The following is a 25,922-nucleotide window of genomic DNA, read 5'->3' on the forward strand; positions in this document are numbered from 1 at the left end:
GTCCGACGTAACGGTCATAATCATACAAAGCTGTTTCAAGAAGTACCACGGTATTTCAACGAAATGCGTTTTCTTCTTAAACTGACATTCTTAAAAAAAACAAGCGTCCGATAGTCATGTGGTAGAACGATGTTATACGACTGAATTGAAGGCATTGATGCAAAAATCGGCTGCTTCTGGGACCAAAATTAAAATAATGTCAAAATTGTCAATCTGTGAGAGTGCAGCTTTAAAAATGATTTAAGTATCAAGTTCCGTGATGACTGTCGTTGTATTTTTTGTCATCACCACAACACAGTGTCATTACCTAAGAATTTATTATTATAAATCCTGTTTTAGAAATGTGCATTCACACAAAATAACTAAAACACACACGCATAATTATGCTAAGTATTTGTCTGAACTGTTTGATAAAACATCTATTTAATGATGAAAACCCGTGTTATTGATATATTTGTGACAAAAAGTATCGATTGATCCCAGTATAAACTTTATTACAATTTTTACAATCTCTAATACATTACAACCAATATGAGTTGTTTTTTCATTGGGCATATATATCCAAGTAATTCGTACTCTAGATATTTATTTTTTCTCTTCTTTTTTGTTCATTTTTTTACGGAAGACTGACACATATCTGTATTTGAGGCATTTCCATGGACTGTGTGCTTAGACTATCAAGTTACATAATCGTATTGTCTTTATTATTATATTATATTTACAAATCTAAAGTCTGACTCTGGACTCAAGATGAGAAAAGCAATTTTGGAACAAATATTTCATCTGTTTTGTGAAACAACTGTTAATAAAAATGCTCTTCTAAGTCGTTTTTCAATAACAATTCTCGTTCTGTATTTGTTTGGCCATTAAATGTCAACGTTTACTTTTTAACTGCTTGACGTGTCTCTATAGTATGTGTTGTATTAAGAATGTTTGAAAACATATGCGCTGTAGCCTGATACCGTTCAAAAGATTTCGCTTTTTGAACAAAACAATAATGGAAGTAAATCAATTTTCATTGAAGTTTTCATTGAAAAGAGTATATTACCGTTCAATCAAGTATTGTCCCTCGGTACCATTGAGTAAGCAGTTTTAAACGAGAAATGACTGTCCGGACAGTAAATATTTCGTTTAAAATGTTCATTATAAATACTTGCCCGACATTTAACTTGATATTGAACTGATATACATGTTTGTAGTATTTCGTTTATGTACTGACTTGTATGATTTTTATTTGGTAGGACTTTGTCTTTAAAAGCAAAATAACTCAGGAACCTTGTTTAACCCCAATAGCCGACTTCGTCATACAGAAATACGTTTAAAAAAGTGTTACCAGTAGCTCCATTGCCGGCGCTCGGCTTAAAAGGGTCATTGGAAAAAAATATCAGGAAAAATGCTAGGACAAGTATAAGGTTGTTCGCGCATTATCTGGTGCGAACCCCCTAGCTTAAGTGGCATTGTGATCTTCTTTAGAATAATCCGTCCTTAGGCCTCTAGTAACAGAGCCCATATTATACTCGAGTGTCTTTGAAGAAAAACTTCAGTTAATAACAGAGACTCAATCTATACGTATACTGTTACAGAGAATCTTAAGCATTTGGCGAAAATGTTTAGCATGGGCAGAAACATTCTGAATGATGCAGAAACATTCAACATGTCGCTGAAATGTTAAGCATGGGGCTAAATGGTTTAGCAAGGTGCTGAAACTCTTAGCATTGGGTCGTACATTTAGCAAGGGGTTGAAACCTTCACCATGTGACTGCAACTTTTAGCATGGGGATGAAACGTTCAGCATGGGGATATGACGTTCAGCATCGGGATATAACGTTCAGCATGGGACTAGATGTTTAGCATGTGGCTGAAACTTTTAGCATGGGGCTGAAACATTCAGCATGAAACTAAAGCTTTAAGCATAGGGCTTAAACATTCGACATGGGCATAAAACTTTAAGCATGATGCAACCACATTTAGCATTGGGCTATAATTTACTGCATGGGGTTGAACTATTCAGTATTTGTCTTAAACATGGTATTCAGGTATCATATTTCTTACATCTTTTCATGTGATAAGAAGTGTTTGGTGTTATGTGATGACGTATACAGGTGTCAGGTTTTCTTAAGTCTTTTCATTTGATTGAATGTGTTTGGGTTTCTGAAGAGTCGTATACAGGCATCAGCGTTGCTTTGATTAACACACAATGTTTTAGATAATAATGAAATTAACAGACCAGACAATATCAATCATATTGTTATTCAAATACTTGAAATTCCCATTTGAAGATCAAACTTAAGTTATCAATCTAAACTGTAATCATCTCTGATATTCAAGCCATTCATGTGATTGTTTGCAGCCTTAATAAAAGGCAAAGTGCAATTGAGTCAGTACAGTCATTGTCTTGCGATAATTGTAGTGTTTGACAAATCAGAAAGCTTATCATCAGTGACCATTCTCATTAAAAGCTGTCTCACTGTGCCATAGAACTTTTTTCGCTGTCTTTTTACCTTCCCGGGCACTGAGTTTCCTGTATATATGATGCTGCAATTATAGCACGAAAGGGTTCGAATCAATGATGAATTTCACCCAGTCTGCCTGAGGGATATTTCCTTATCAAATAACGTTTATATGGAGAAGATGTGTGGCACTTCAGGAGATTTCATTGAAATCAACTTAACACTTTTAGAAACATTGGTTACTAACAGGTAAGTCAATTATCATTTAATCAATTTCGTCAGTGTTTTAATATCTTCTCTCCTTTGACATACACTCCATTGCCTTACACTGAAAATAAAAATGTTTGAACATGCCTGAGATTTGTTTTGGCAACTCTTAGCAGTCGGCTGCAGTAAAACAAGACGCAAACTTCAATCACACGATATGAGGTTGGTCTCCAGGACTACAAGATATGAAATGTAAATATTATCGAGGAAGGCCCACTCATTCCACAATTCACAATACCCGGGAATATGTTGCCAAACGTCGGGAATCATATTCATTCTACCATGCGGTCAACTTTTCTTGGTAAAATCCGAAATTGTTATATGCAAAGCTTTACATAAAAAACTTTTCATGAAACAAAATGTATAAAATGAGCGTTTAGAATGCTAAATGCAATGCTAGAAGCCACGGGCAAATATAATGTATCCATTCACGCTGTTAGTATACGGTTATCTTTTGTGCAATAAAATGTATTTATATTCAAGATTAATTTAAACCAGTGTGCATTTATGTTTGTCAATACTTGGTTGTCTTTGTAAGGCTTAATATCGGTGAAGTAATTTATGTTAATGGAGTTGTCATGATATTTGTTTAACCCTTCATGCCCTATGGATGTGTGCCAAAACGGCAATTGGCCTTTACGTGATAAAATTTCATAATATATATTTATTCAAATGTCTAGACAGTCTTTTTTTTTCAACAATTTTTGCTTCTTGGAACAGAATATATATTCATTGAAATTATCATAGAATTTAAACTTTGATAACCTTCCTTGTAGAAATGAAATTACTGTCCTGTTCAAAATGCGAGATCCATTAAATTGTATCAGTTTCAAGTTGATGTATAAAGCCTATGTTTCAGAATATTTTATTATTAAAAAAAATAATTTTTAGGAACCGCAGTCAATCACGCACAAAACCTTCCATCACCAAAACCTAAACAGACACATATCGAGAGCCACATAAGTTCAAAGCGCAGAAAAAAGTTGGTACATAAACACTTAAACACTAAGACTAGATACTGATAATCTATATTTTTGTTTAGACTTCCTAGCATAGGCGTTATCTGTTTGGAATGGCAATGTTATTGACAGAAACACCATAAACATAAAATTATTTTATTTCACTTGGTTGTATAATGACATTTTCTAGTTTTAGGCGAGAGTCCGACGAGACCATGAGCACAGGTAAAACACAACAAGAATGAAAACTACTAGGATAAGCTCAGTTGTCAAAATTCAAATATAAAACGTTTTAAAAAAGTATAGCAAAGTAGGGAGTTTAAAAATTACGAAAACGAACCAAACAACATGCTTTTTGCGACTGGATCATCTAAGAAGCCAGTAAAGGGTTTTGTCCAAATTATAGATCATAATAAAACAAAATAAAATACATGAGCACACAACAAAAGCAGCTATAAACATCTAGGGGCATGGATGCAAACCATGGACAATAACCATGCAAATTCAAAGAATAACACTTTATTAACTATTTATTGCAAGACTTCAAGATATATATATATCAGTGTCAGAACTCACATAATATTTGTCAGCTTTAAAAATAGTTTTTAGAAGTAATCTTCATATACATTGTTTTAAAATGGATCCGCTTAAATGGATATATCATTATATGTAAACATCGTTCTAGTTTTAAGTTAAATAACTTTATTATTTAAATCTTCTTATAACTTATTGCTTATGAAATGCACTGTATAACTAGATTATCTAATAGGTATTTATAATTCTTAAATCAAGAAGAATATCAGAACGTGCAGAAAGATCGACCATGCAGGTGAATGTCTTGTTTCAGGTTTTCGGGATTCTCCTTTGCAGTGCTTACCTAGTTGAAGGTAAAACATGTTATCTATTCTTTGTTAAGGTAATATTTCCAAAAAGCTGAAAACAATCCTAAAGGCCGTTTGTGGCCGGTTCAAAGAAAAAATATATTACGTTTCTTTAAACACTTTTCTTATTAAGAGGGATAAATCTTGTTATATGATTAGATTATTTGTCGATGAAACACAATGATTACATAGCAATAACTGGCTTCAAATTCACCAGAATATTTTGCAAAATGAATGTTATGTGGTATAGAAGGCTGATTGTGGTTGTAATGTATGTTGAGTACAGTTCATACAATTACGTGAGTTTCGATGGCAAAAAGTATAAAAATAAAACTTATTTCAATTTGATCAACAATAGTTGTGTTGTTAAATATGTCTGATTTATCATGAATTTAATTTATGTTTTAGGGGATTCCTATGCTGATCGAGTAAAAAATCTTTTCGAAAGACATTTCAAAAACCCAAATAATACATGCTGGAGCAATGCTAACCAAACGGCAAGCGCTTACAAAGAGAACATTAGAATGGCAGTAGCACTGATCAACGTGTACACACAAAGCTGTTTAGACTACGCCGATTATGTCAAAGGATGGCACTTTTTTGCTATGCTGAATAAACAACTTAGAGACCAAACAAAAGTACAAATTTGGCTGGACACAGAACAATTGCTTAATCAAGCGTTGGAATTGGTAGGCATCACAACGTGGGATACCCTTTACAGGGCTTGTGAATGTGAAGATATCAAACAAGGACACACGTTTACAGTTAACAGCTTCTGGAGCACCTCGTTACTTCCAAGCGTCGCTAATGGCTTCCTCAAAACAAACAATTTATTCTTTCAGATATTACAGGCTCCAGGTGGTGCAAAAGTATCGGAATATTCGAAGTATATTTCAGAAGAGGAGATATTACTTTAATCAAAGCGTGAGTTTTATGTGAAAGAATATGTTGATGATAAGGAGAACATAATTAACAAGACATCTTTACTTAAGGGTGTATCCGAATTGGATAAAATAAAGGCGTTTGTAGTCGTGACAGGCGAAATTCCAACAAGAGGTTCCAGGTCGGCTCCCAAGTCAGGCTTTTGCTATTGCTCGGGTGGCACAACGTCAGCTCCGACTTCTGCTGCTCTAAAATCGATGTCTACGAGCTTCTTTAGTGCCTCGCTTTTTATTGTGTTTAGACTTGTTTGGTAAAGAGAAACAGTGTCACTGTGTAAAAACAAAATATACCTTTTACGCTTAATGTTATTTCCAGCTATATATAGAGACATCCACAGCTTACTGTTTTAGAAATGATCATTGTTATTTTATTTTTTTGAAACCGTTTCAAAGCTGCATGTATTTTAATTGCTTATTTGTATGATATATTTATTACGACTTTATATTAAATTTTCTTGGTGTTCCTCCTGGTTTGTCCAGTCATACCTTCATTATCAGACCTTATGCAGACATAGTTTCAAGCCTGGCTAATAAGGCAAGTCATTCATATGGCTGTTCTTGAATGACTTTATCGTATCTTTAAACACTGCTACTGTTGCTTCGGCCTGGTTCATTCGTATGCATGCGATGTCTGTATCCGAAATAACTTAAGCAATGATTAGGCTATTTTTTTAACTTATTCGTCATTGTTTTAAATGTAATAGCTCTTTAGACGCAAAATTGTGTAATAATTGATAATGTTTCGACAAGTGTGGGATTATTACCATATCAACTAGTTTAAAATATGACCCCAGTAGATTAGTTTCGAGTGACCCCGTGTTTAACTGACTTTTCCATCCATTATGTATTGGTAAAGCTATTTTTGACAAAGTCAGATATGTGTTTTAGATATTGAAGTGTTAAGTTGGTTTTAAGTCTTACTCCACAGGAATTGAAAATCGGTATTTTAGATAAAAAAAATCCCCTAATCAATTAAAGGTGTGTTTTTCAGTTATCTCAAAAGGGATTTGAAAACTTTAAGTACAATAAAGAAATCACTGTTTTAGTGCCGATTATATTATACTACGCAATATGTAATGAGCTTTTAACGAGCTCTGGTGCCCGTTTTGTTAAAGGTCCAATACTTCTCCAAATAAATAATCTTAAATCTGTGTAAACAACAGACTGGTTTATTACTGACTTGATACAACTTCAACTTTTTGGCCCACAACTGCTTCTATGTTAAACATTTTGGTACACTTGAAAACAATTGTCCCTTTCGCTAATAAATTTCTGGTTATTGAAAACTTATTTTATATATAATACAAAAGCTAAACATAAAATACCTAAACAAGATAGTACATAATTGACATATATACAATTGATATCACAAAAATATTTAAATAGTATATCGGTCTCCATCTCAAATTCTTTTCCCAAATAAAAATCAAGGGTGGATCCAGGATTTTACGTACCTCCCTTCGCCCAAGACCCTCAAAACTAGTGTTGGGAATCGGACAGAAAAATTACTATCGATAATCGGTCTATGAAACCGATCAATGATCGATTATTAATCGATTTAATCATTATTTAATTATCTTTTGTCATCATATTAAGGCATACAGATACAGTACATGCACAAGTTTTAAGCACCAATGTTCCCTTACAATATTGTTTGTACATTTCTTTGTATAAATTGCATTATTTATTTAGAACGCGACTTTCTTTTAGTGTTTACAAGAACATAAGCCCACAGGCTCTAAATTTTGTCTTACATTTAGTATTGTATACATGTGTACAATGAACACAAAGAAAGATATTTCTTTTAAATAATCAATCAGTAACAAGAACAACAAGCAGCTGGATATTCTATATGTCTTACAAGAACATTTTCTTTTAGAAAACTGAGAAAACTAAATTCTTACATGATAAGAAGTAAACGGTAACATGTTTTAAAAATCACTTTTAAACCACAAACATGAGAAGTAGAAAACCAATCCGTTAGCAGTTAAATAACAAAGAAAATGTGTCATAAGGTACTGTAAATACTTATTGACTTGATAAGAATATTACTAGATGTCTTAACATAGAAACACTTCAACATTAACTAGCATTGACCAGAAAAAGAAAAAATAAGTAGCGGTTGCGTTCCTTGTTTCTATAATCGATTGTTCAATTTTACTATCGATTGTCGCCGACGTAGGCCTTTCCGATCAATTGTCGATTATAATCGATCATCGGCACAACACTACTCAAAACATTAGCTTTAAAGCTGTACTCTCACAGATTTACCATTTTTACAATTTTTTTTTATTTTTTGTCTTGGAAAGAACATTTTTTTGCGTAAATATCTGCAAACCAATGAAATAAGATTGCTGACAAAAAATCAGACCGTAGATTTTCATATTTCCGTTAGAAAATTCATGTTTTATGGCGTTACTAACGGTTTAAGAAAAATGCATAAAACCTCAATTTTTGAACTTAAATATAAAAAATCTGCGATCTAATTTTTTGTCAGCAGTCTTATATAGCTGGTTTTCATGGATTTTTGCAAAAATAGACTCGTTCCAAGACAAAAAATAAAAAAAGTTGTCAAAACGTTCAATCTGTGAGAGTGCAGCTTTTAATGTGTTGGGCGGGGGGGGGGGGGGGTTCCCGAAGAAAATGGTGGCCAATATTAGTCTTAAATGTTGCATGTTGGTATATGCAAACGCTCTCTGTCATAGCCATACTATTTTAGGGAGGTAGTTGGGACGGATCTGTTAATGATAATAGAAATTAATTCCGAGAGCTCTGTATTGCTTGACGATGTGGTTATAGCTGGAAAACGGAGTTCATACACGCTAAGAAAATCAAAGTCATTTAATCTTGAAATGAGAAAGACTATTTCAAACCGTTCCTCTTTTATATTCAAGGACAAAGTAATTATTTTAACATTGATGAAAAGTACATATTTTAAAGGAGGAAAAAACGCACGTATTAGATCTCTTGCGGAAGTGTTCTGATTAATTTCTTTGTTGAACGATTATTATGACGGTTAAATGCAAGAATATACACGTTTTGGAAATTCCAGCGTTATTTACCAAAGACAGTGTTTGCTAAAGGTGGGTATGTTTCACTTTCAAAAGGACTCAAAATGTTATCAAGTATGTTTGAACAAGTTTGAATTGGAAGGGTATTTTATTAAGGATATATTTTGCGTTCCTGCGTTATAGAAGTTTCCACAATAATTTATGTCCTACGTATCCTTTATTGAGCGCCTGGTACATTTACGATAGGCAGACAATATGATCGTTGGGTATGGAATTTTTATTTTTAGACTGCTGTGCATGCACACTTTTGTTCCTTTTGCATGCTTAAGATTGTTCATAAACGTATCTATAGGCTCTTAAAGTAGTTCAACTTTAAACTTTTACCGTTAATTAGATGTCGCATTTTAAACAGAACAGTGAAAGCTTATCGATTTTATTGAATCTTTAATACTACAAGGAAGTATATCAAAAATGAAATTTACAAATTGATATATTCAAAGAACTGATATTCAACTCTTCCAAGAAGAAAGCATTGACTTTTTCATTTGGCCTTGATTTTATTTACATACGATTACTAAATTACAGGACCAGACAGTCTTTTATAGTATTTGTTTGTTTAGCAATGCACCATAATTAATCAACCAGGTATTGACATACGAACCTTGAATAACAAATTCATAACATAGACGCAGTGGCGAGCCAAAAAAATAATTGTAGAGTGTCTATTCAGCCACTGGGGCGTACACTGGTGAAACATTTAGCTATGTTCCTTTTCCTTCTATTGTTATATGTTGATCTTAGGACCTCGCAAAATCGACACAGGTACAAACTCAATCAGCGAAATGATACCGATAAAGTGATATATCTGTCCTTACATTCTACTGTATCCCTACTACTAAGTGCGGCGGATATTCAACGCCCGAAACGCAATGCCGTTTTGCGGATGCAGGACTCTCGGCACCGGGCCCCCTCCACGTCGCATTAAATTTGGTGGAATATCCGGGTAATCATCTAAGACACTTACAGCCAAGCATTTCCCAAGACAGATATGCTAGATGGATATCATGGCACAGAACAAGGCATTTACAGAATGTTGACGTTGTGGTGCCTTATTCTGGATCGGCACATTTCTGTGAAGCACTCACACGGATGTGCTACAAGTGCAGACACTATGCCTCGTTCTGTTCATCTCGAAAGCAAGATCAACAGCCATTTTAACAACAAAAACAACAACAACAGTATGAACCATCATTGGTTGCATCGGCTGATGTTATTGCACAATCACTCCAACAAACTCTACAAGAAACGACTGAACCTGATCAGCCTCAAGAGATACTTCCATTTTCGGCCATCGATGACGAGAACCTTGTACAGAGTGCTCCTAGTAGTGATAGAAGCAGTGTCCAATGTAAAATCGTAAAATTACAAAGGAGGATAAAACCAAAACTCGAACGAATTAAATTCTATAATAAGTTTAAACATATTTATTTTACAACGATTGTGAAACAAGTTATTACAACATTATATTAATCACTCTCGTTGGCACGATTTTACGCGTCTTATGTTGTGGGGGAAACCGGAGAACCCGGAGGAAACCCACTTGTCCGGCTTGGAGACCACAAACCAAACTCACATGCGCCCAAGCCGGGAATCGAACCCGCCTAGGTGAGAAGCGAGTGCGCTAACCACTGCGCTAACCGGACAACCTAAATTCTATAATATTAGGCAAACAAACTCAAAACAATCACAACAAAATAAAACGATCAGAGCGCAAATGATGGAATGGTGGAGTGGGTATTGGGAATTAAAACGCAATATGATATCTACACATATTAGAATCGAACTAAATGTACTTGTACAATCCCAGGATATTATAAACTAAAGACAAAACAAATTTAGACTTTGGGGACCAAAGACTCCAAACTAGGGGGTAAATGTATTTTTTTAGTTTGAGTTAACGAATTAGATGAACATTAATTTCCTTAGATAAATTAAATGAATGTTAGGTGGCGCTGTAAGTCAGCACGAGGAAATGTGGATTGGTCATTGAATTGGTCATTCATCTTCGGGTAGTCATACTGGCAAGTCTTGGCTATTTCTGGAAGTGTTTAAAAACTGGGCTTAATTCTTTGTGCGCATACACGTGCTAGGTTATGGCTACGGACACCATCTTAAATACTGAGACGAAGAAGATGAAACCAAAATTAATATGACTGGAAGCAGAGCTCTCAAGAAGAAACGCTCTTCAAGGGGTAAGGGCCGTGACTTTTCAAATTATCGATTGCCTGTGCAGCCTCCTTTTCCTGCGGGAGGGGGCGTTTTCGTACCTATGGACCCATTAGCAACGCTTCCGGTTACGGTAAAGGCCGCACGTCTGGTTTCGGCTACAGCACAGTAGGCTTCGGCAAACACTCTGCTTCCGGTCCATGCTTTGCATGCGGATAGACTACCCATTTCCTGCGGAACTGTCCCCACGTCAGTGCATTTTCAATGAAGCGAGATTTCTGACGATATGATGATGAAAGATGAGTATGATTATAGACGAATTGCTCATGATTTTTACGAGTATGAGCCGGGTCAGAAGCATATGATTGTTAAGCGTAGGCAAATATCATATATCTTTTTGGCAAAGCATTGACACTAATTGTTGTATTCTACTGGAGTAGTGGATTTTTGCAGATTCGGATTTCACGAGGCGCAAGCCGAGTGAAATCAAAATCTGCAAAATCCACGAGAGTCGAATACGACATTCCGGATCAAAACGCATTACTAATAACCCTTTTATTATATACATTACTGGTTAGTAGATCACTTAAAAGCCTAACTTACTAGAAGTTTTCATAATAAATGTTATTTTAACGACGCACTATTTTGTTTTATGACGTCATTTTAACATCGCGCAACGATACTTGTTATGACATGACGTCACATGAGTGGAATACGGCCGTATCACAATGGAGTGGAATACGTGTTTTGCGATATGTATTGCGTGTGGATTTATGATGGGTATATAAAAAAACCTCCATATGTGGTTAATCCTTTGACTGTTTCAGTGCAGAATTCTTGTAAAAAAGTTTGATATTAGATTTAAGAGAGGTTAACAAACATTTATGGAAGCAGTCTGTCAGATATGAATATATTAAAACTGCATTGGCTTTTATTAAAAAAGGAACTTACAAGTGCTTATAATGTTGTGCGCATGTACGAGCCTCATACAAAGTATTTTGGGTTTTCATGACAATGGATGTATTCCTGTATACTATAGATTTATGGTTTTGCCATTCGGATTATCTTCCGCTTTTAAATGATTAAGCAGGTTATGCTGACCATTGATTACGAATTGGCACGGAGAAGGTTTGCTGGTTACAATGTTTCTAGACGATGGTATTGGTTGTCCGAGCACATATGACAGTGTTATGAGATTGAGTACTCACATTAAGTTTGATTTATTGAAATCCGGTTTCATTCCAAATGCGACAAAATGTATATGGACCCCTGTTCAAAATTTGGAATTTTTGGGCTGTGATTTTGATACTTTGCAAGGTACCATTTCCAAACCAGTCCGTAGATTGAGTAAAGCATATCCAACTATTAAAGAGTTAGTTGTTTCGGCTAATAAAAAGGTTCGTGTTCTTGTATGAAAAATTACCCGTATAGTAGGACAGTTGATTTCGATGGCAGTTGTTATTGGGAATATTTCTCAAATTGTGACTAGATATTTGAGTGCAGACGTTTTGATTGCTCGCCATTGGGATTCGTACATTGTTTGAGCGAAGAGAGCAAAGAGCAGTTGTTGGTTTTAATCAAAATTTGGCATCAATAAATAACAAAATATTTGAGCAGTCAAAAACATGAACTAAAGTAGTGTTTTCAGATGCTTGTGACATTGGTTATGCAGGGTATTAGTACTGTAAATGGGGTATAAAATCGTCTACATTGCGAGAGTTACTTACAGCGTACAGAGTGTTGTTGTCGTTGGTACATATTATAAGGCACCAAAAGGTTAAATGGTATACTGATAATCAAGGTGTAAGATCAATTGCTGTTAAAGGTTCCATGAAAAGGAAATTACTGCATGTTGCGTACAGTATTTTCCGGGCATGCATGGCATACTCTTTTTCACTAGAAATGGAGTGAATACCTAGGTCTGAAAATGAAAAGGCTGATTAGTTGTCAAGGTTATCAGACTTAGATGACTGGGGGAAATACAATGATGTTTTATTGCAAATGATTGTTAAAAGATTCGGTCAATTAAAAGTTGATTGGTTTGCATCATTTTATAATGCAAAATTACCGAAATTTTACTCAATTACTCAAGGTTTTGGAATCCAAATTGTTCAGGTATAGATGCATTCCTACGGAAAACTGGAGTGGTCAATTAGAATTGTTTGTGCCGCCAATTGCAGTTATTCATAGAGCTATGAAATTGGCTAACGATATAGCAAGAGGTATTTTAGTGTGTCCGTGTTAGAAATCGTCATTGTTTTTGGTATTTTTGTGTAAAAATATTGTATTTATCGATAAAGTTATCAAATGGTTTGATTTACCGTCCGAGAAGCATTAGTATCTTAAATGGAAAAATAGAAAGGGGATGTTTGAAGTACTGATTTTAGATAAAGAATGCTGGCGTTATAGATTGAACTTAGTCAAGAGAAATAACTATGTTTTCAAATGTTTGTAAACATGTTTTTGCACACTGGGTAGTCTCCCTTGAATGAGACGTTTTTGATATTTGAGTGACACAACATAATTGCTATTCAATGTTTAGGTGGAAAATATTACAATGCGTAAATATGGCGCATGCTGGATTGTCTATGATATCATAATCTATAATAATGCATACACATAGAGAATCATTTCTTTTCGTGTTATAATTTCGTGTGATAATGTGATAATGTTTATGTTTTCAAATATGCCATCAATGTTAAACAAGTAAGATAAAATTATTTTGGTATTTTGCTTATACATATATTTTTTCAGGTTCATGAGGAAGAAATTAACGAACTGCCTGACGTTTTGGCGAGTGGAGTTAACCTGCTCCCGGGCCTGTTTCGCAAGTCACGCGCACTCAACACGGACACAAAATGTCATAGTGCATTTAAGCGTTTTCATTAATAAGTGTAATGAGTTAGTGAGTAAGGACACTATACCCGCTATGAGTCTTGTATTTGCTATTTATTTAGCATCTTAAATTCAAACCGCTAAAACACCTACTTCTGGGATTGCTGCTTTGTATGCTACAAAATGGTTTCATAAAATGTTTGCGTCAGAACCTCCTACAAATTCTAAATTAGTAGTGAACATTTTGGAGTCGGCAAAACACATTTTGTCTAAGGCTAAAACTAAAAATGAACCAATAGATCTTATATGACATAATGTTCACTGAAGAAAGCATTAAAAGACGGCGTATTTCTTGCTCGTTTTTGGTTGTTTTTGCAGGCCTTTTGAGAAGTTCCGAGTTATTAAACATTCGTGTATGTGACATTGTTTTTCAAGATTCTTATATGGCTATATTTATTAAAGGGTGCAAGACTGATAGCTATCGTGATGGTGCTTTGGTTATTGTTGCTAAAACAAATAAAAAGTTGTGTCCTGTTGAGAATGTTAGGAAGTTGATTATTTGGAGCAAATTGTTAGATAACGATTTTTTTTTGCAACATATGTTTAACGAAAGACAGTTACATAACCAGAAAGGCAAAAACGAATCTCAGAGATTTTTTTCTAGAGGCTTTAAAGCCTTGTGTTAAAGATGTAAATATATATTGCTGTAAACAATTGATATAAAGACAGACTATTTAAAAGACATGGTCATTGGGTCAGTGAGAGTGCATTGAATGTTTATATCAAGGATACTATACATGAACGATTATCAGTTTCATTGACTATGGGATTGTAAATGAGGTTTCGTTGGTGTTAATCCACGATTGTATTAATTTAGGTGATGTGCATTCAATTTCGAATAGGTATAAGGTCCATCAGGTTTTTACAATTAATTGCCCGTTCCTTTTCTTCAGTTGACTGTCCAGATGCTTACTCAAATACAGTGAATGTATTTCTAAAATTGCTGTTCGTTTTTATTTGTAAGAACATTAATGACCTACATATAAAGTAAGTCGTACTTCTTAAGGTGTATGCCGGGGTCCTACGGTCAAATTGAAATAAGTAAAACAAGATGTGCGCCAGGAAATATTATTTTCTTAGTTTGCGTTTACGAATGGGATGATAATCAATTTCCTGTGTTAAATGTACTGAACGGTAGGTGGCGCTGTTAGTCTGCACGAGGAAATGTGGATTGGTCAGTGGATATTCAGCTTCCGACAGTCTAACTGGCAAGACCTGGCTATTTTTAAATAGTTTAAAAACAGTTTTTAATATATCTTGTGTGTAAATTGATCATGTGCGAATGTATATCTGTATAAGAAATGGTATAAAATCAAAAAAGGGATACAATTTTCAAGCGTAAACTGTTTATGTTTATCATATTAATCTAACAATTGTGTTATGTTTCTGAAATGTATTTATATATCAACATTTTAATATGTATGAATTGTGTCAAAGAGTGTGTATTATGTACGTCAGGGATTATTAAGTACGTTTTCTCTATATTTCAGTCTATTATATTGATTTTATATTAAGAAATTATTTTAAATTCATTCAGTTTATTTTTACATAATATTGTCCATGACACTTCTTAAATTATTGATGTATTTCAAAAACGTCACTTAATTTTATGACTGACACTTCTCACTTGAAAGTAAACAACAACAACAAACACGTACATTTGACTTCAAACTTACAACATGTTATATTCGCTATTATAAAAACAGTGTTGTAAAAAACACGATTGATGTACAATCTTAGTAGTAGTAGGTTTATTCGGTAAAAAGACATGAACATTACATGGCACGTCATAATGCAGACAAATTATAACATCATTATCAATGCATAGACAATAGAAACCATGAAATGCACACACAATACCAAGGATGACACAAAAAAGAGAAAAATGATTTTCACTTATTTCCATTGTGGTCCTTGAAAAATTGGTGGTAGTAACCATGGAATAGTCATGTAGTTTAGCAAAATTGTTAAGTACAAGGATAATAAATCTAGACAAGTTATAATCTTATATCACAGATAATTAATTGCATAAATTATATCACAGAACTCATTAACATTATTACTCTGCATTCATAGCCTATTACACTGCATTCATGGCCTATGTATTGTAACAGAAGACTTGAGATCATAATGTATGGAATAAAAAAATGCCATTCAAAATGGCAATACTGTAAATCAATATTAATATTACAATGAGATATGATAAGATATAAGGAAATACGTGTGAATAAGAACCCTACATGCTAATAAAAATGAAATTATTATGATAGCTAAAAATAAAAATTTATTCTATTAATATCACAATGAGATATGATAAGATATAAAAAAAATACGTATGAATAAGAACCCTACATGCTAATAAAAATGAAATTATTATGATAGCTAAATATAAAAATTTAAAATGATCTTTAAGACTGCAATAGGTACTGTTTGATGGCAGACTTGAAATGGTTAGGTTTTGAAATATTCCTTATATTTTGAGGAAGATTACTCCACAAATTTATGCCATTATTTGTGAATGTCTTTGCCCCAAAACTGCCAACCTTAGGCTTGGAGAAACGACCAGTGTTAACAAAGGTAAAACTATCCGCAAAATGATCAGACACTGGCTGAGCTACCTTATTAGACCTTGTACAGCAACCGTGCACATCACTTAGCGGTTTAAAATGTTCACCAAGATACTCAGGGGCAAGGCCATTCTTTATCTTATGGACATGACAAAGCATAATTTGCTCTACCCTTTTTGACACGGGTAGCCAACCTAAACTTAGAAATTGCTCTTGACCAACATGAGACATGTTATCCATCTTTAAAACAAACCTGATCATCTTATTTTGGGTAGTCACATAGTGGCACTGTATAAGGGACATAACCAAGAGTTTTCTAGTGTGCATATTTAAGAATTTACTTTTTCTGTATAAGAACTTCAACCTGGAGTTTGCCTTACTAATAACTGACTTGGCTATGGACTCACCAGCCAGACTCTGATCTATTTTAGCACCAAGGTACTTGACAAAACTTGATGGAGTAATTGGCACCCCATTACAAGACACATTAAGCTGGGGATTAGACTTAAGTTTGGGCTTTGAACCAAACAATACTGATTCTGTCTTGCCAAGGTGTAGGGACAGTTTGTTGTCCACTAGCCACTCACTAATGAGTTCCAGGTCACTTGAAAGAATGGATTGAATTTCTGATATGCTTTTACCAGCTACTAAGATGCCCGTATCATCAGCATAGAGTAATATTTTATTGTTAACCACAGCGGCCATATCATTAACATAAATTAGAAATAGAAGAGGGCCAAGGATGGAACCCTGAGGGACACCACATGTGACAGTGGCCTCGGAGGACAATGTGCCAGATACGTCGACAATCTGATGGCGATCTGAGAGATAGGATTGAAACCATCTAACAGCGTCAGCATGGAGACCTATAGCCTCAAGTTTCATCAGTATAATACCATGATTGACCGTATCGAAGGCCTTCTGAAGGTCAAGTAGAACCATTCCAACCATTTTACCTTCATCCATCTTAAAACGAATGTAATCAGATAAATGGGTAAGACATGTGTCTGTGGAGAAGCCACGCCTAAAACAGGTTTGGTAGCTGTAGAGAAGTTGTTTATCATTTAAATAACCTTCTACCTGATCATATATGACCCTTTCAAATATCTTTGAAACAATACTTAAAACTGAAACAGGCCTGTAGTTCCCAACCTCAGTCTTGTCACTTTTCTTATAAAGGGGAATAACCCTGGCAGACTTGAGGTCATCAGGTACAGACCCCTGGATAATGGACAAGTTCACAACATGAGTGAGGGGACAAGATATGATAGAAGCACTATCCCTAACAAACCTAGCAGGAATGCCATCTAAACCTGTAGCCTTATTTGCACTCAGTTTATCTAAATGTTTTAAAACTTTATTTTCAGACACAATAGCAAATGAGAAGCTATTATGATTAACACCTTTATCAATATAATATTTGCTAACAAAACTTTTACCATACTTATTCAAGCTTATTGGAAGTTTTTCAACAAGTTTAGAAGCAACTGTAGTATAAAATAAGTTAAACTTTTCAGCAACTGTAAGCTTATTAAAAGAAATCTGTCCATCAATTCTAAGACCTATGCTACTTGATGAAGAGTTACATTTCTTAGAAGGAAGACCTAATTGTTTAAGTGTGCTCCAGAGAGATTTAGACTGGTTTTTGTACTGTTCAAGTTTTTCTGAAAAATAGCATTTCTTGGCCTTATGAATGAGAAACTGAGTTTTATTACGCAATTCCTTAAAAACATTAAAATTATCTTCAGTTCTTTTTTTCTTAAAAACATAAAAAGCTTTGTCTCTAGCTTCAATACTATGTAAAATGTCAGGGGATATCCAAGGCTGTGTGCGTTGCTTACATCTAACTTCCTTAACAGGTGCAATACCATCAAGAACAGATATAAAAATAGATTTAAAATTTGTCCAGGCTTCTGACACATTGTCACTGAGTAGAACACTACTCCAGTCTGTAGATAAAAGACATTGTTCAAAATTTTCCTTACTGTAGTTTTATAAAGGATCTGATATGAACATTGTTATGTTTACCAATAGACATAGTAGTTTTCTTGCGTGTGCACTAATAGATGAGTCAATGACACCACTATGTGTAATTCTTTTAACATCTGATACCAAGACTAAGTCTATGCATGTAGAGGAAGTTTTACAGATTATTGTAGGATCTTGTATAAGCTGTTTTAAATGAAACATATTTGTGAATGATGATAATTGATCAACAAGAGTACATCTATTAAGTATATTAACATTAAAGTCTCCCAGGATAACAGATTCAGTTCCAACATGCATATACATGGAACATATATATATATGATATATACATCTTGTCACAGTTTCATTACTGAACAATTCAATGGCTCTAAATATAAGACTAAGGCTTCACACTTATATTAAACAAACATTTATTTGCTTCATTAGTTTTGAAAACACGTTTTCGTGCATCAATGTTGTTATATATATGCAATATTTGATACCTTTAATATTTCATAGAATGGTACTGAGATTTTCAAAATGTTTCAATTAAATGTTCATATATAGATCGGCATTTTTCAATATTGACAATTTCCTGCTATCAATGAAGCAATAAAGTTTGTCCGACGTAAGGGTCATAATCAGATAAAGCTGTTTCAAGAAGTACCATGGTATTTCCATGAAATGTGTTTTCTTCTTAAACTGACATTCTTAATAAAACAAGCGTCCGATAGTCATGTGGTAGAACGATGTTTTACGACTGAATTGAAGGCATTGATGCAAAATCGGCTGCTTCTGAGACCAAAATTAAAATAATGTCAAAATTGTCAATCTGTGAGAGTGCAGCTTTAAAAATGATTTAAGTATCAAGTTCCGTGATGACTGTCGTTGTATTTTTTGTCATCACCACAACACAGTGTCATTACCTAAGAATTTATTATTATAAATCCTGTTTTAGAAATGTGCATTCACACAAAATAACTAAAATACACACGCATAATTATGCTAAGTATTTGTTTGAAGTGTTATATTAAACATCTATTTAATGATGAAAAACCGTGTTATTGATATATTTTTGTGGTACGTTGTTTATATCCATGAAGATGTCAATGGGGTCTGCTTAAAGTACAGCGTATTTTGAGGCAACTGTTTTGCAGCTGAAATCGATTAAACAATGAATATGTTCAGCCACATTCGCCGATTAGACAAAACAAACAAACAACAACAACAACAAAAAACATACTACCGGTGCTAAACAAATACCTGACAAAAAGTATCGATTGGCCCCAGTATAAACTTTTATGAAAGACTGACAAATATCCGTATTTCCGTGCACTGTGTGCTTTGACTATCAAGTTACATAATCGAATTGTCTTTATTATTATATTATTTTTACGAATCTAAAGTCTGACTCTGGACTCAAGATGAGAAAAGCGATTTTGGAACAAATATTTCATCTGTTTTGTGAAAAAACTATTGATAACAATGCTCTTCTAAGGCGTTTTTCAATAACAATTCTCGTTCTGTGTTTGTTTGGCCATTAAATGTCAACGTTTACTCTTTAACTGATTAACGTGTCTCTATAGTATGTGTTGTATTATTAACATATGCTCTGTTGCCTGATACCGTTCAAAAGATTTCGCATTTTATTGTCACTCTGTACCATGGAGTTTTAAAAGAGAATTGACTGTCTTTACAGTAAAGATCGTCGCTGAATTGTTAAGCATGGGGCTAAAAGGTTTACCATGGGGCTGAAACTCTCCGCATTTGGTCCATTCATTTAGCATGGTGGTGAAACATTCAGCATGTGGCTGAAACGATAAGCATGTGGCTGAAACGTTAAGCATGGGGCTCAAACGCTCAGCATGGGGCTCAAACGTTCAGCATGGGGCTCAAACGTTAAGCATGGGGCTCAAACGTTCAGCATGGGGCTCAAACGTTTAGCATGGGGCTCAAACATTAAGCATGGGGCTTTAAAATTCACCATGGGGCTCAAACGTTCACCATGGGGCTCAAACATTAAGCATAGGGCTTTTAAATTCACCATGGGACTCAAACGTTCACCATGGGGCTCAAACGTTAAGCATGGGGCTATAACATTCACCATTGGGCTAAAACGTTAAGCATGGGGCTATAACATTCACCATGGGCCTCAGACGTTCACCATGGGGCTCAAACGTTAAGCATGGGGCTATAGCATTCACCATGGGGCTCAAACGTTCACCATGGGGCTCAAACGTTAAGCATATGGCTATAACATTCACCATGGGGCTATAATATTCACCATGGGGCTCAAACGTTCACCATTGGGCTCAAACGTTCACCATGGGGCTCAAACGTTTAGCATGAGGTTTAAACGTATTAGATCAGTGAAATATAAACAAGAAATCAATGCACGATGTACAGAAATATAGTATAAAGAATGTTTCTGAATGGATTGGAGAACAAGCATTTTGAATGCTTATATAAGTTTCTTTCCATGTTGGAGTTAACCTGTTCTAGATTGTAATGAAGTTTGGTAATATAAGGATATGGACTAAAATGTGTAGCAAAAATACAAGAGCATACTAAGTAGCAAAAACGGCATGAAGAATAAAAATAATATTTTGTGAGTTTTCATATTTAGTGAGTTGATTCAGTATGTTTAACTTTGAAGAAAGAAAATAAAATAACGTTAAAAAGTGAAAATTGATGTAACACATATTGACCGGCCGTCTGTAATCAAAAGTGAGTCCGCTCCGCGCTCTCAACATCACACTTCAAACCGTTTGGTTGCAGCAATAATGTTCTGGTCTCGTGTAAAGAGAAGTCTGTTTTCTTCCTGTGAAAAATGTTCGTTGCCATACAGCAGGTTGTTAGCAGTTGTCTAACAGGGTAAGTTAGAAAAGTATAGAGGACGGATATCTTGATATCTTGGACACTGGATAAGGTAGGGAGTGGGAGTTTCAGCTGAACTGCAGATGCATAGCGGTGTTTCGGATAGATTACGGCGATGGAGCTCAAACTGCAGAGTACCACATCCAAGTCGAAGGCGTGTGTGATATACATGTATCTGCATTGTTCTTGTGCCGAATTTATAAAGATGTGCTGACCATGGTATTGTTCTGCTTTGAAGTTATGTTTTGAATGAAGGAAGTGTGGGCGCTGATCGCACACTGAAAGGAAGTGCGTTCCATTCCCTGATTGTGATGGGCAAGAAGGAGAAGCCGTAGAATTGAGTTCGAGTGTGTATTGTTGGAACGTCGTTGGCAGAGCGAAGCAATTAGACTTGCTTGTTGTGATCAGGAATGCGGTTGGATAATAATGATGAGTTGAAGTTGTTTTTCATTTTGTAGAAAAGTATGAGTCTATGTTGGCGTCTTCTTTCAGCGATAGATCCAGTTAAGTTCATTGAGTAGCCGATTGGTGGCTCCTGTGATTTTTCTATACGGATTCGGTGTCGTTTTTTAGGTTTTTAGAGCAATTGTCCCTGACCACATCACTGTATTCAAAAAGCGGCATGACGAAGGATATATACGTTCGTTCGAGGCTTTGTCGATATAAATAGTATTTCAGAAATCTTAGAATATCAATTCGCCGCCAAGCTTTGTTTACTTTAGACGATATGTGTGGTGCCCATTTGGCGTCGTCCGACAGGGTTAGACCAATATGCTTGTGAGTTTCGACATTATCCACTGGTACTTGATCCATAACAATTTCGGGATGCGCTCGCTTGTTACGTTTGCGTGAAAACAGCATCGATTCTGTTTTGGCAGGATTGAAAGTTAACAACCAGGACTTGGACCGTAATAGGATTTTGGAGAATTCGTGATTAGGAACGTAACTGGCTGTCGTAATGGGGTCGTCAACGATAATGTACAAACTGGTGTAATCAGCAAAGAGGCTTGAATGTCGACGACAATGTCTCTTATGTAGACAAGAAAAAGGAGAGGACCAATGATGGAACCATGTGGTACGCCGGCGTTTATAGATTTCCAAGTTGAAGGCGAGTTTGAAATGACAATTCGTTGGTAATAATAGGCTCAATAGGTAAGAATAAAACCAATCAAGTAGTGAACCTTATATACCAATGGATGATAGTTTGTAGAGAAGACACAGGTGACATACTCTGTCGAAGGCTTTGGATATGCATGTATCGTAAAAGACAGCACGAACTTCTTTACCATCGTCCAATGCTCTTCACTGTTCACTGTAGATTCGTCTTTGAAGAAGCTAGATTTCATTTTAGAAAGAATGTTCTTTGTCACCAGGTAGTTGTACATATATTTGTGAACACAACGTTCCATGAGTTTTCCAAAGCAACTGAGAAGTGAGATTGGACGATAGTTGGAAGGATTTGAAGGATCTAATTTTTTTAAGATTGGTGCAACATTTGCAAGTTTCCAAGAGATAGGAAAATCTGAACGGTGAAGTAGTTTGTTGTAGAAGTTAGAAAGTGGTTCAGCTAATTTGTCTGCGGCTTATTTCAGTAGTCTCGAACTGACTAGATCTGGACCGGTGGCTTTAGAAGGGCCAATAAGAGATACAGCGCCCTTTACATCTTGTGTCGTAATTTTGATGGAAGTGATGAGTCGGTTGTTGGTAATTTTGGAGGATCATGATTAGTACTTTCAAGGTTGCACTGTGAGCAGAAGAAAGTGTAAAGGAAGGTTGCTTTAACTTCGTCAGTGTTTGCTTCCATGCAGTTTTCAATCAGTGTAGGGATACTTGATGACTTATGTTTGTTTGTGAGCTGTTTCGCCAGTTTGAACCAATTTTTTGCTGTTATGTTGTCTGTGTTTATTTGCTCATTTTTTTCTGGTAGTCTTCGTTTGATTTTCGAAATTTGAATATTGTTTCGTTTCAGATTTTTTTTTCTGAATTTAGACCACATATCTTCATCGCTTGTTACTTCAGCCCGTTTGTGCATGTTATGACGTTGTCTAAGTATTTTCCTAATTTCATTTTTCACCCAGCGAACATCGTTTGGTCGAATATTAACTACTATGTTTGGTATACTCTTTGATGCTGCTGTTGTGATTGTCTTAGATATATTGTCAGCAATCTTGTCAAGTTCGTTGTCGATGATAATAGAATTCCAGTTGGTCGACCGGAGATAAGTTCGATACTTTTTAAAACTACCTTTCTTATAAAGCCAGTTGCGTCTGTTGAAATATGACTGCGATGGTTTGGTAAATTTAAATACGGTTACAATAGGACAATGGAATCAAATATGAACTGGTACTACGTCAGTAAAAATGAAGTTCAACCAAAAGGGCCTCGAGTCCGTTCTCATGTAGCTCTGTTCGTTCTTCCCTAACATATATGGCGACGCCTCCGCCGAATCGATCCTATCTATTTCAACGAAATGGCGACCTAAAATTAGGAATATGCAAGTTATCATTGACGTGGTCTGACTAAGCCAGTTTTCTGTGATTACAAGAATGTCATACAGTTGACCATCGATTGCCAGAATGTCGATCTTAGGTTATTGCTTTGAATATTAAGATGCATAATATTCAAGCCCGTTTCAGTTAGCTTTGGGTTTTTCGAGTAGAAAACTAGTATCGGTCGAACCATGATCAGGGTTGGTTTCTATGTCGCCGGACCTACAGTTTTTCAGAAAAGATATAAAGATAAGTGATAAGAAGCAACATGGATGCATGCGTAATAGACTGCACAAATTGTCATGTGCACCTGTCGGGGTTCGAACCCTTTACCTCTCGCTCTGCAGGCGGACACTCTACCGCGTCGCTATAAAAGCTAGCTCTATAGCGAGACAGTATAAGTGCCGCTATATACATATCGTATACCCGGTAACACATGTGAGACTCAAAGTAAAACACGTCCAGTGTTCTGGCGTCAGATTTGCAGCAGCAATTAGGCCAGGAAAAAAATTTATGGTGTTAGAAAATGTTAGTGATGTATTGATGACACCGAATGAGAAACACCAAGGCGAATGAGTGAGAAACGGACGGAATACCAAAGAAATATGCCGGTAATATATGTGGCATCATTTATACATATGTAAAACAGGGTACTGAGTAAGTGAAACATAGAAACTAAAATCAGCGCGTGTTATTTCAAGGAGCTTCAGTTAATTTTGACAATTGATGTAATATAATAATAATAATAATAATAATAATAATAATAATAATAATAATAATAATAATAATATTATGTTAAGGAAGGACATTTGACTTTCAGAAGAAACAGTATTTATATAAATAGTTCATAGTAGCTGCTGTAGTTGGGTGGATTGGTACTAAAAAGTAGAATGAAAGACGTTGGTTTGTGTGTTTGCTAATGTATGAAATTGACAAGACACGCGTTATTTAAACAGTTAATTCATCCGTAGGCGATTGTAAGATTTGTCATTTAGAATTATATGAATTTTGTAGTGAATTTGAGATAATATATGTGTGTAAATACAGTAAGCGTATACTCATGAATCCGAACAAAACTCCATCATGAAATACGAATGAGTTATTATAAAAAGATGATATAACAATGTGGATATTGCATGATATTACTAACAGTAATATCAGTATTCCTTTTGAGGAAAACAATAGTTATTATCAATGATTAGCATTGCTAATAATTACTTTATGTCAAGGTGAAACACCAGCGTGATATTTAGTTTAGTTAATCTTATTATCATGTTGTATTTTTCAGAATAACGTAAATAAGCGAATTTAAATTATATAGAATCTTTAGAATATACACGATGGTCGTTTCCGCGCATAAGTATAAGAGCATCATGGACATTATTACAAATTGTTGTATTAAAAGAAAATGCACAATAATCAATCGGTCAAATAAAAAAATCAGGACAAGGCACAACAATTAGGCATATAAATAAGTGTGTAAAGTGTGAATATAGCAAAGTTGGTGCAAAGCAAAACACAAAAGCATATCACGATGTAATCCTTTAAGATAAGAGATAAGAAGACTATTCATTACATACAAGGTACAACGTGAACATTTCGTAGCATTTATGTGATACAACATGAACGTGGTTACCATCAAGAACAATATAGTGTAATATACAACCGGTTTAAAAAAATAAATCAAAGACCCAGGCGTGAGTACAAAACAAGTGTGTCGCAATGAGCTAGTATATATAGGAATAGTAGTACTACGCAGCAATGAACACACTAGGATTTTCGTTGCATGTATACGATACCAAACCGTAAATAATTACCATTAACCTTGAGGATGATACAAAGCAGTATACAATCGGTAAATGGGAGGTTTAAGACGAGACAAATCAAAACAAGACACATAAACACTATAGTATTATAGACAGAAGGAAATTTAAATATATCAAGGCGTATCTTTTAGGAAAATTACTGTGCAGCTTTAGAGATTGTGGGACTGTTCATTACATGCAATGTACAGAGTAGATGTTTCGTACTTAGTAGTATATAAACAGATATAATAACTACATGAGGGTGTTTACCATAACGCAACGAAAGCCCGAAAGTATGTCATTGTTTAGACGGCTATACTGTTCCGCTTTGTCATGTTGATTTTATGAGTTATCCAGATGTGATTATTATTTATGAACTCAAGCTTTAAGTTGAGAGTTTTCGGTCTCAAGGACTTCCTTTTTTTCTTTTGCGACTATACTTGTTACGAGTGACGGCAACTGTACTTCAAATGTACCTTTTAATAGCCTCCCTATCTTGGCCATATCTTCTTCTCGAAGATAGACACTAAAAGTGTTATCAATGACGTCCGCGCTGTCCATTTCAGTTGTATCGGACGTAAATGAA

The 25,922-nt window shown here is 35.1% G+C and overlaps 1 long non-coding RNA gene across 1 annotated transcript; it reads left to right on the forward strand.

Annotated features, from left to right (window-relative positions):
• The first annotated feature begins 4,487 nt into the window (after nt 1-4,487).
• LOC128203058 (uncharacterized) lies at nt 4,488-5,961 on the forward strand. Its single transcript, XR_008255852.1, has 2 exons — nt 4,488-4,563; nt 4,966-5,961. It is a non-coding gene; the product is annotated as an uncharacterized LOC128203058 (long non-coding RNA).
• Nucleotides 5,962-25,922: the final 19,961 nt, after the last annotated feature.

This window comes from Mya arenaria, chromosome 9, assembly GCF_026914265.1.
Source record: "Mya arenaria isolate MELC-2E11 chromosome 9, ASM2691426v1".
NCBI lineage: Eukaryota > Metazoa > Mollusca > Bivalvia > Myida > Myidae > Mya > Mya arenaria.